The following is a 12992-nucleotide window of genomic DNA, read 5'->3' on the forward strand; positions in this document are numbered from 1 at the left end:
TCTTTCTTTCTCTCTTTCTTTCTTTCTTTCTTTCTTGAAGGAAGGAAAAATGCTCTTGCTTGCATCTTCTTTGCCGGTCACACAGCTTCACACTTTGGGCAGTCTCCCAGCAAGTGGCAATGGATTTACTCTGGACATGTCCTTCCCACTTTTGCTGGGAAGTGAGCGCCTCACAGTTGCAGTAGACTTCCCAGGATAGAAAGGGAACGTGACCTCCCGCTAGCTTTGGCCCTACCTAGCAACTGACGATCCTGACTCATGCCTTCAGGAGATTCTTGACCTCTTGACTATAGGGTTTCCTGAGTTAGGGAAGGTAGAATGGCAGAGTGCAAAGCAGACAAGCTTTGATACCAGACAACCTGAGTTTGAGTCCCCAATTCTGCATTCGCTTGCTATGGCAGACACAGAGATGCACTGCTTAGATCCCCTGTCAAGAAAGAACCCGCTGACCAGCTGGAAGGAGTGTGATTACTTGACAGCCTCCAGCTGTTAGCTCCTTCAGGGTCTGCCTCAGCTTTTGAGCCAAGGTCATGCTGTTCTTGAGGTGGCCCCTAGCCAATGGCTGATGAAGGAGGTGATACAAGGCCCATTTCCACCACCTAGAAGACTCCTCTAAAAGGCAGTATTTGCTCCAGAGCTCCCTGTTGAGCACAGACTTTGACAGGTCTGCATCATGCTCTGGGCTCCTCTTGCCTGGTCCTGCTTTCTCCCCTTTTCTTTCACAGGTATTTCCCGCTAAACCTCTTGCACTTCCACCTGTCAGAGCATCTGCTTCACAGAGAACTCAACCTGTCTCTCAGCTTGTGTCTTCTCCCCTGTGACAGGGGAATAATGGCATCATCCCACAGGTTGATAAAAACATTAGAAGTAAGTAAAATACCTGCCACAAAGGAGGCATTCCATCAAAGGGAGCTGTTACTACTAGGGAACCTATCATTTCCATAGCTACATCCTAACTTTTAAATGAAATAGAGGTATCCATTATAATCCAAACCTAGAAATAGCCTCAATGCCCATCAACAGAAGAATGGATAAATACATTGTGCTGGGTCCATACAATGGAATTCTAATCAGCAATAAAATGAGTAAATCTCATCAGCATTAGATTGAGCTAAAGAAACCAGACACACAAAAAACACATGTTATATGATTCCATTTCTCTGAAGTACAAGAATAGACAAAACTAATGGGTGATAGTAAAGGCCAGGACTCAGTGGTGATCCTTAGGGGATAATGACCAGGGGCATGAGGGAACCTTCTAAGGAGCTGGAAATGTTCTCTATCTTGATCTAGATTCTGGTTATATCACACACACACACACACAAACACACATACACAAACATACACACACAAACACACGCACATACACACACATACACACTCCAAAATCACAAAGCTTGCAATTAAGATTAATATACTTTATGCACCTACCTTTGTACGTTATGGCTACATTTTTACAAACGGAAAGTGGGGAGTTTTTTTTTTATTAATTAGCATATGTACAGGTTAAGTTTTTAAATTTAGAAAATGCAGAAAAATAGAAAAAAAATCTCCTATGGCCCCACCTCCCAAAGATAACCAGTAGAGACCATTTAGATATTGCATTGCATTCTGTAGTCCTCTTGGCTCTACTTCTCTATGGTCCTGCTCTGGCTCATGGAGAAAGGAAGCTCTGCCATCATTTCCACCTTCTTGGAAATAGTGCTTCTCACCCCTCTTTCACTCTTTCCCTCAGATAAAACCTGAAGCTTAATAGTGCCAAAATTTCAACGTCCTCATCTGCACATCACATTGCACTGCATCTTCTGGGCCGCTGGCTCCCTTTCTGGACAGCCAGGTCAGGAAGCCGGGTTCACTGTGTCTTCTGCCTTTATAGGAGATGAAATGCTAATTTAGGCCCCAAAGGACTTTCTGATGGGAATGTACCTGATGCTGCCCAAAGCTGAAATGGTGCAGGCTTAGAGCAGTCAGAGCAGCCAAGCTTTTTGCCTGGCAGTTGTGTGAATTATGAGAGAAACGCATCTTCCAGCTTGCTTAGATGACCACAAACTGTCAAAGTGACCCTGTAGGAAACATCTCAAGTCAGAATATAATCAAAACCAGGCATGTGAAAAACTCGGGCTTTCTTCCTAGACTGCTGGTTCTCAAAGTGTGGCTCCCGGACCAACAGCAACAGCATCTCTGGGGAACTGTTTAGAAATGCAAATTGGGGCCCCCACCAGGGACCTAGTGAAAGAAACTCTGGGAGTGAGACCCAGTCATCTGTGTTTTAACAGGCCCTCCAGGTGATTCTGAGGCACCCGTAAGTTTGAGAACCTCTGTTCTAGAGGTTTCTAAATTCCACTGCCAGAGAAAGCAAGGACGCATTCACATGTGCTCTGCTCATGCGCATAACCAGTGTCCTGTGTCCTTGGTATGACTTACAGGCACACGCCAGATCCATATAACTTCAAAGTCTCTTGTTCTTTATATCCTGAACCCAAGGAAACACATTTCTTTTTTTTTCTTTTTTTTTTTTTTTTTTTTTGTTAGCGGAACAAAGATGAAATATAGCCCAATGTTCCCTCAACAAAAAGATTTATTAATTTGTACTAATGACTGTTTAGAGAAAAACATAAAAACCAATGTCCTTGTTGAATGCTCCTCGAGGGCAAAATGTGGATGTTATCTGTAAAATCAACAAATTTGTCACCAAAGTGAAATGTTATCTTTTCCTGAAGACTTTCCCAGGCAGCTCAAGGCCTCAAGGACTAGACAGCCTCCCCCATCACCATGATCAAATGAAGAGGGTTAGAACTTGCAGCCATAACTCAAATGCCTTAAGATGGCTCAGATGTGTGTTTGTTTTCAGGTTAGGAACTTTGCTCAGAACCCCTGAAGAAATGGGACCATGAACCTATTCAAAGACTCAAAGAATCCTCTCAGACCTATGCCCCTCCTTACCAGTGTGTTCTGGTAAATGCTTAACAATCTGCGCATGCGCGCGTGGATGCGTGCGTGCACACACACACCTTTATTTTAAATGTGTGGCACGTGATCCAAAAATAATAACATATACAATATTCATTCTTGTAAATTTCATACAGCTAATTAACATTCATACTCATGCTTTAGTTCATTTTTACCTAACTCTTGTATCCATATCCAACCTAAGTTGGCAATTAACAAACAAGCATGGTTCTGACATAAGTATTGGTTGATACATTGGTTTACATTTATGATTAAGACAAAAGCAAAACAACAAAATGCATGTCAAAATTTCTCTGATTCACATAGTGACATAAATGACTTCTTCACTAAATCAGATAATCGTCTTCAAATAGTGGAAGGATATTTCCTCAATTTTTTGTGTTGTTTACAATATAACAGCTACAGAGATAACACAATTTTTAGGTTTCAGCTGCACTATTAACATTTCTTCCATCTTTCTTAAGCCTAGTTCAGGGGTGGTCAAACATATTTTGTTAAAGAGCCAGATAGTAAATATTTTAGGCTTTTTTGTTTGTTTGTTTGTTTGTTTGTTTGAGACAGGGTCTCGCTCAGTCACCAAGGCTGGAGTGTAGTGGCATGATCTCAGCTCATTGCAAACTCTGCCTCCCAAGTTCAAGCAATTCTTCTGCCTCAGCCCCAAGTAGTTGGGACTACAGTCGTGCATCACTATGCCTGGACACTTTTTATGTTTTTTTGTAGAGATGAGGTTTTATCATGTTGAGCAGGCTAGTCTCGAACTACTGGGCTCAAGCAATCCACCTGCTTCAGCTTCCCAAAGTGCTAGGATTACAGGCATGAGCCACTGCACCTGGCTAAGCATTTTAAGCTTTGTGGCCACATAGTCATTTTTTTTTACAACACTTTAAAAATGTAAAAATCATCCTTTGCTTGTGGGCTACACAAAAAGACTGTGGGGAAAGTTCTCAACTCTTGGTCAAGACAATCAACACAACAATAGATTAAGCACTGCTTTTAGCATTTGCCAGTTTCCGTGACATAAATAGTCCTACCATGGCCAACTTCAGGCTACACAACTTGATATCACAGAATGTGGAGTTGGGAAGAGATGCCCAGTGGCAGAACATTATATAGTATTTCCACTATACTGATACAAAAGATATAAGTAACCTCAAGAGCATGGATAATAGTAAAATGTAGTAAAATAATTAGAAAGGGATGAGTTTCACATATGTATTAGCTTTGTGGTTTTTTTTGGTTTTGTTTTTTGAGACAGGGTCTCATTCTGTCACCCAGGCTGGAGGGCAGTGGCATGATTGTAGCTCACTGCAGCCTCGACCTCCTGGGCTCAAACGATCCTCCTGCCTCAGCTGGGACCACAGGTGTGTGGCACCACACCCAGCTAATTTTTTTAAAATTATGTTTTGTAGAGATAGGGTCTCCCTATGTTGCCCAGACTGGTCTGGAACTCCTCGGCTTGAGTGATCCTCCCGCCCCAGCCTCCTAAAGTGTTGGGATTACAGGCATGAGCCACCACGCCCAGCCAAGCTTAGTTTTTCATATAATTTATTTAATTGCAAGGTTATATAATTTAATTTCTAATAATGGCTGAATTTAACAACTCAGCTCTCAAAATTAATTTGTCTCTTGGGAGTTGGTATGAGCACACCACTGTGACCATAACAAATTTCAACCTGTCTTTTTTGTTGGGGGGTAGGTAAAAAGAGAATCTTCACTCAATTTGGTCCATTACTCCTTGTAACAAAAGAATTTACTACAGGGTTTCTTTGAAGCTGGGAGTTTCCCTGGCTCTTCTAAAATAGGAAATGATTTTAGATGTTATTTTTACGTATTTTCAAAAAGAGGTCTGTCTCTATTCTAAACTGCTTCCTGACCACCTTTTGCTTCCAAATAATGAGAACTATTTAAAGGAAAAAGGAACTACTGTAGTGTGGTTTTAAGAAAAGCACATACTTTGCTCTTTCAGAAGCAGTTACACAATACTTCTGCCCATAAACCGGGGAAGAGTTAAAATAGCTTTCCAAGGTTCCTCCCAGGGCTGTGATTTTCCTCTCATCTGCTCAGGTAATGCCACTCGTGGTGCTCATTCATTTATTCAGCTATTTGAGCATCTATCAACTGCCCGCCAGTGTACTGAGCTCCGGGGACACAGCAGAATGCAAGAGAGACATGGCCCCTGCTGAATAAGTAATTACGCAGATCATTGTTCACTTATACTTTACATTAGTACCTTAAAGGAGAGCATATAACATAGCGGCCTGATCTATTCTGGGAGGCTCAGGATGTGGCATTTAACCTGACACCTGAAGAATGAGTAGAAAGCCATGCCAAGGAAGAGGCAAAAAGAAGTAGAACACCCTTCCTTCCAGGTGATGGGGACGTCCTACAGGATGCTTGCCCAAAGCACAGGTATACATACAATACAAACACAGATACACAGCATATCTTTGGTATTAAAATTCAATGGGGGGAGAAATTAGAAAAACAAAAAACAAAAAACGACGTCTAAAAAGGCTCCTGGGATGAAGGGGATGATAATTTTTCAAAAACAACATTGAGAAATATTGGTTTATGTAAACAACTTGGTGCTCTTGAGCTATTATCACAGCAGTGGCAGAGCTAAGAGGCTGACTCCTCCCATGAGGACTAGCTACAGACCTGCAGGCTCCAGAGGCTGATACTAAGACAGGAAGTTAGAGGACTCATGGTTTCCCACAACTCCAGAAAATATCCTCTGTTATCTTTCAAATACTGCCTCTTCCTCGTTCTCTCTCTTCCCTCCTTCTGGAACTCCAACTGGACACTTACTGGAACTTCTCATTCTGTCCTCCATGTAGCTTAGCTTTCCTTTCTTATTTTTCTTTTTCTTTTTTTGAGACAGAGTCTCACTCTTTCGCCCAGGCAGGAGTGCAGTGACGCGATCTCGGCTCACTGCAAGCTCCGCCTCCCGGGTTCACGCCATTCTCCTGCCTCAGCCTCGCAAGTAGCTGGGACTACGACAGGCGCCCGCCACCACGCCCGGCTAGTTTTTTGTATTTTTAGTAGAGACGCTGTTTCACCGTGGTGTCGGTCTTCTGACCTCGTGATCCATCCACCTCGGCCTCCCAAAGTGCTGGGATTACAGGCGTGACCCACCGTGCCCGGCTCCTTTCTTATTTTTCATCTCTTTATTCCTCTTCTCTGCATTCTGGATAATTTCCTCAGCTCTATCTTCTGGTTCACTCATCCTCTCATCAACTGTGTTTAGTTTGTTGTTTAATCCCTCTGTTGAGTGTTCTTTTTTCCATTGCAATGCCTGTATTTCGGTTCTTTTTTGCATTCACCTGTATTTTTCAAACTATTCTATTCTTGCCTTCTAGTTTCTATTCCTTTTTAAAACCTCTTCCAGCCAGGCACGATGGCTCACGCCTGTAATCCCAGCACTTTGAGAGGATGAGGCGGGTGGATCACCTGAGGTCAGGAGTTCAAGACCAGCCTGGCCAACATGATTAAATCCCATCTCTACTAAAAAATACAAAAATTAGCCGGGCATGATGGCAGGCACCTGTAATCCCAGCTACTCAGGAGGCTGAAGCAGGAGAATTGCTTGAACCCGGGAGGCAAAAGTTGCAGTGAGCCGAGATCGCGCCACTGTGCTCCAGTCTCAGTGATAGAGCAAGACTCTGTCTCAAAAAAAAAAAAAAAAAAAAGCTTTGAACATTTTCAGCATACTTATTTTAAAATCCCTTTTAGATTTCCCTATTAGCTGTGGTTCTTAAGGTATGAATTCTGCCATTGGTTGCACTAGTCTTATGGTGGTTTATTTCCTCACAGACTTAGTAAGTTCTAGCTATGCATTCATCCTGAGTCATAGATATAAACACAGATTCATGTGCTATATACCACCTGGGTTTGAATTCTGGCTCTGCCACTTAGTACCTGTGTGTTCTTAGGCAGGTTATTTAATCTCTCTGTTCTTCAGTTTCAGTATCTGGAAAACAGGGCTGTTCTACAAATGAGTTATTAGGTTGGTGGAAAATGACTGCAGTTTTTGCCATTTATTTCAACGACAAAAACCACAATTACTTTTGCATCAACCGAAATAATATAAGCCAAGCACTTAGGACAGTGTCTGGCACATAATTAAGCACTTGACTAGTGTTATTACTGTTATTTGGCAGGAATTGTTTTACCTTGGAGTCTTGTGTACTTTGGGTTATGTGACTGCCTACTCTCAGCTCAAAGTGGCCAGTACACTTCTGAACTGTGTTTTCCCCCCCATCCCCACTTATGGGCCAGCACTTCCCACTGCTAACTTTCCATAGGAGCTCAGATTCCACTCCCATTCCCACCCTGCCATTCAAACCCTTTGCCCAGGATGTGTGACCACCTTTGGTTCTTCTGTAGGCTGTATAGTTGCTGCTATGGCTTTGAGCTCCCTCTTCATTTCTGGCACTAGAATATGTTTATTTTTGCTTCTGCTCTCTACGACAGATTTAAATTTTTCGAAAAACAATGTGTTTGGAGCAGGAGAGGAGCTTCCTGCAACAGCTCAGGCAACCATACTGACGAGCAATCCCTAAAAATTCTTTCTTTTTTTTTTTAATTTTAAGTTTTGGGGTACATGTGCAGGTTTGTTATGTAAGTAAACATGTGCCATGGTGGTTTGCTGCATCGATCAAACCATCACCTACGTATTAAGCCCAGCATGCATTAGGTATTTTTCCTGATGCTCTCCACCCCCCACAGCCTCCTGAGAGGCCACAGTGTGTGTTGTTCCCCTCCCTGTGTCCATGTGTTCTCATTCTCCCTGAACATTGTTCCTGAAGAGGCTTACCTCTCATTTGGCAGTGGGCTCCTTGAGAGAACTCAGGACAAAGGCTGGATTCCTGGCGGGAATGAATATATATTATTTGTTTTTGTATTCCCTATGCCTGATATACTTGATATATGTTTACTGAATAAAGACATGAAAGACTGCCTTGGCAACAGCAAGCACTACAAGTGGCCAGCTCACTGCTTGATTTCTCTAAGAATTACCACCACCATGTTGTAACCCTCTACCCCACCCTTCTTCCTGTGAATGAGCTCTGTCAAGGTGACATGGTTTCTAACACATGACAGTAGGTATCATTCAATCACTGATGATCTCAGGGGTGAGTAGGTTTCTTTTACTCTGTAAACAAAATGCCAAACTGGGAAATGCTGCAGAGGCCACATATTATTCTGACTTTCAGAGTGTTGTTTCGAAAGCACCAGAGTAAAATGTTAAGCAGGTATCTGATGCAATCTGGCAAAGTCAGTATCTAGCTCTATTTATATAAAGACACACACATATATCAGGCCATCAGAAGGATTTGTATAAAGAGTGACTCTCCTATGAAGGTAAAGGCCACCCCCCTTCAGTTCCAGTGACTGAGATACATTTTTCCAATCCCGGGGGCAAATACAGACACAGCAAGTTCCTTCTTCCCTTTGGAAATTTGGCAGGTAAGTCAAGTCTGTCTCTGTTGCCACATTCTCTCAAGATTTTATGAGTGTGCACATGGCCTGTATGAAAGCTTCGCTTAGGTCACCTTATGTCTTGGCAGCCAGCATGGTATATGACGATTCAGGAAGACCCCGGTGTTTCCCAGATGGGGCCAGATCTGGCCATGCAATTATTGCCCTCCAGCTGGGAAATGTGACATGGGGGTGATGAAGTGGCTGCTGAGAAGGAGGCAGTTAGACTCTGAATTTGGTCTGTTCTTTATTTAAATCTAAAGATTGAACACACACACATAGATCTAAAATCAATATCATACATACACACACACACACACACACTCACACATGCATCACTCCCCAACTGCACAGGGTATTTTTTAGGGATTCATGTGGATTCCCCTTAACACATATTTCCCAGTCTAACTGCCTATTCTTTCCCCTGTTTACTTGCCATCTCATCATTCTCTCTTCCTTTACTCTCCTACTTATCTTTATCATTGCTTTTAACTGTGTGTTCCCATTAACCCAGATGATCAGTTTCAGACTCTTTGAGAAAGAGACAGGGACCCTAAATCCATTGTGAGCTGCTTTGCCTCATTCTCTCCCATGACCACAGAGAAGCATGTCTCTGTACCTTGATTCTGAGAGGAAACAGAGTCACAGAAGCTACACCACCACTGGTAGGTAGCACAATGTTACTCTCCGGGTGGACATTCTCATTTATAAATAGAGTACTAGAATAAATTGCATTCTAATCCCAGCAGCTCTAATAACTTGTCCTTCATTCTATCAATATACTGATCACTGTTACTACAGAGGCAGCAGGGAACAAATATGGGCTCTGTATTTAAACAGACTTGGGTTCAAGTTCCAGCTTCAGCAGTTAATAGCTGAGTCACCCTGGGCAAGTTGCTTATCCTCTCTGAGCTTATTTCTTCATCTGCTAAATTGGCATCAAGTAGAATATACAGACAGTCCCCAACTTGTAATTGTTTGGCTTGCAATGTTTTCACATTATGACAGGTTTATTAGGGTATTGAATGTATTTTTGATTTATGATATTTTTGATTTGTGATGGGTTTATCAGGACATAGCCCCATCATAAGTCAAGAAGCATCCATATATTCAAGGTGCTGGATACATAATCAGTGCTCTATAAATAGGTGGAATTACTATGATTATTTGGGTGATGGTCGCAACCCTTAGTCCTTCCTGTCTCACTGGAGTTAGAGACAATCAGAGTTGAAAGGAGGACTCTAAAGATGAACAAAGCATCTTCTCATGGTCAAGTGCCAGCTCTGAGCTGCTGAATGCTCAGCATAGCACTGGCTTTCTCAGAGGCTCTAGGAGAAACAATGGGTAGACCTACTCCTGCTCTCAAAGGGCCCTGGCCATCCAAATGAGCAGATAAGATGAAAATGTCCACAAATGTTAAAAAAGAAAAAAAAAAAAAAAAGGCTGGGCATGGTGGTTCATTTCTGTAATCTCAACACTTTGGGAAGCCGAGACAGGATTGTTGAACCCAGGAGTTCAAGACCAGCCTGAGCAATGTAGGGAGACACTGTCTCTACAAAAACTAAAAATAAAATAGTCAGGCTTGGTGGTGCACACCTGTGGTCCTAGCTACTCAGGAGGCTGAGATGGGAGGATCACTTGAGCCCAGGAGATCGAAGCTGCAGTGAGCCATCATCACTCCACTACACTCCAGCCTGGGGGACAGAGCACAACCCCATCTCAAAAAAGAAAAGAAAAAAAAGATGAAAATGTAAATATGAGTGGGCAATAAGACTAGTATCTGCTAAATTATTCCCTGTAGACCACAAGTGCTGCGGACATTCAGAGAGGGGGTGCTGCTGTGAATAAGAAGTCCTCCTGGAGGAGGCAAGGCTTCAGCTGAGACTTAAAGAAAGGATGAGGCTTGGAGTGACCCCTAGAAAAGGTGGGAGCTCTGTGGGCAAATGCTGGTCACACTTGAGAGGTAGGGACAACTGTTATTTCCAATTTACAGATAAGAAAATGGAAGGCCAGATAAGCCTAGTGACTTCTCTAAGGCCACTCAGCAAGTAATTGGCAGCGCTAGGATTTAGGTAGAGATCTGTCTCTGTCTGGTGTTGAAGGCTATGTTCAAAGCTGGCTCTGACTGAAGAAAGATGGGAAATAGGCAATAGCCATCGACGGTTTTCCAGATAGGAGTGACATAGAAAAGGCAGTGTGTTTTCTATATGCACAGTGCAGCAGGTGTTCAGGGGAAGATTCTGGCACTAGAGGGGTCAATGAGGAGGCAGTTGCAATACTTTAGGGCTGAGGTATTGAAGGCCTGATCCAGGGTAGGGGCATGGTGGGACTAGAGAAGGCATTAAGCCATTAGGCATGTCAAAGGGCAAATTCACAGACTTGGGAACTGGCTGAATATGAAGAAAGAAGGACAGCAGGATGATTAAAGAATCTGATATGGGAACCAGAAGACTGAGCAATGCTGCTACTAGGCATATTGGGATAGCATACTCATTTTAAGGTTGCTGTTTATATAAAACAGAACCTGGTTTCTTTTATTACTATTGCTATTAAATCTTTTAATTTTTTAAAAAAACCCACATACCATGAGAAAACAGACAAATTCAGAATATGAGATATTCTACAAGACTAGCCTGAACTCTTCAAAAATTCAGTGTCACACACAAAAATTAGGAGCACGCACTGTTCTAGATTAAACGACACTAAAGGGACATAAGTAGATGCAATACACAAACCTTGGTTTTGGATTCTGGATTTTACAAAGCTACGAAAGACATTTGGAGAATATTGGGGCAATTTGAATATGGATTTGAAATTAAATTATATTAGGAGATTATTGTTTATTTTCTTAGCTGTGATAATATCTTGTGGTTAGAAGGGAGAATCTTCTTATTCTTTAAAGAGTCATTCTGAAGAATTTAGTGGGACTGTGTTATGATGCCTGTGACCTTCAAATATATGTGCGTGTGTGTGTGTGTGTAAATAGATTGATAGAAACAGAACTACACGGCAACTATGTTGAAATGTTAATTGTGGAATCTTGGCGGTGATATGTATGTTCATTGTTCTACTTCTTTGATCTATTTGTAAGTTTGAATGTTTTCAAAATAAAAATTCTGGGAAAAATAGTGCATGAACATTGTGAAAAAAAAAAAAAACAGTAAAAAACGGTATGGGGGGAACCCTTCTACCCCAGACACCCAATACGCCTTCCCAGGAGCAACCACTGGTCACGTTTCTTGAAATTTTATCTGCATTTTACAAGCCTATGTATGTGTTTGTCAATTCTGTTAATAAATAGACAGGTTCATGCTATGCATCTTTTTGTTAGCTACAAATAGACTCTCTTATCTATTCAGCTGGGAGAGTAGTTAGTTAATTAAAAATCAGTAAAAGTGGAAGTGCTTGGACCCACTAGGGAGCGGTGACCAAGTGCATCCAGAATACTGTGGGTATCAATCAGTGCATTTTACACAGGAAATGGAGAGCATCCTTTAATTGTGAGAGTTGGCCCCACAGACGTCAGCTAAGTGAGATTCCACTATAATGGCGGCAGCCTGCTTTTTTTTCTCACTTCAGGAGCCTTCCTGGAGGTGTCAAGAAGGCCTAGGTCTGCCAGCATGGCCCCTGAGCCACTGGTGTAACCTTCAGGAATGAGAGAGATGAGCTATTGGGCTTGGGGAGAGGTGAAGTCAGCAAGTGCATGAGGGGCCTGGGCCAGGACTCTTCTCATATGAACCCCACAGGCACACCCTGACTGTTCCATATAACCACAGGTAGATCTGTCTCATTCTTTCAGTACAGTTTTTAGGATGAATTGCTTTTAGGATGAGTATGGTTTTAATCATATTGTGCTTCAGGTGGAACATCTGGGTAGAAAAAACATTGCCTAGGCTTACTGAACTTGCCTGATCGTAAGAATCATTTGGGTATATGTCTAACAAGCTTTCCAGCTAGGGCAGTGCTACCATACGCAGTTGGAGAACCAGGACTGGGGCTCCAGCAACAGGACTGCACTGAGGGATGGAAGCTCCACTAATGGTACTAGTTAAAGGCATGAGAATAGACAGAGAAGGCAAGACGCCTGAGAAATGCTGAAGTCCAAGGACAGAGCCCACTAACTCCCATACGAGCTTCTTTCCCCAGCCCCTCCCCTCCAGAGATGATTGCCTCCTTTTGCAATCATTGGAGTCACATTTCCAAAGCATGTGCAGCTTTGAATATGAAAACCCTCCCTAACTGCCAGCACCTGGGCAAATTCAAATCACATACTTGGACTCCTCCTTACAAATGGGAAGGATGATTGGAAAAATGTGACTCCAGAAACCAGATCTGGACTGAACTGAAATTGCCTGAAAAATGAAAGTATTGGCACAATTAACAAAAAGGGACTGGATTCCTTTATTTATTTTATTTATTTGCAGCTAAATCCTACACAGCTTGCAGACCTTGGGAGACAGCCATCCTTTTATCATTCCTGATATGGACTTGAATTTCTAAGAAATGACTTTTTTAATGGTCTGTGGAATTGGACTCCTACT

The 12992-nt window shown here is 42.4% G+C and overlaps 1 protein-coding gene across 1 annotated transcript in view; it reads left to right on the forward strand.

Annotated features, from left to right (window-relative positions):
* The first annotated feature begins 8283 nt into the window (after positions 1-8283).
* PLAC1 (placenta enriched 1) overlaps positions 8284-12992 on the forward strand; it is a 103735-nt gene continuing 99026 nt past the window's right edge. The window contains exon 1 of the mRNA XM_023198877.1: positions 8284-8439. The gene's annotated coding sequence lies outside the window, so the exon portion shown is untranslated. The remainder of the gene's footprint in view (positions 8440-12992) is intronic.

Source organism: Piliocolobus tephrosceles, chromosome 12, assembly GCF_002776525.5.
Source record: "Piliocolobus tephrosceles isolate RC106 chromosome 12, ASM277652v3, whole genome shotgun sequence".
In the NCBI taxonomy this organism is placed as follows: Eukaryota; Metazoa; Chordata; class Mammalia; order Primates; family Cercopithecidae; genus Piliocolobus; species Piliocolobus tephrosceles.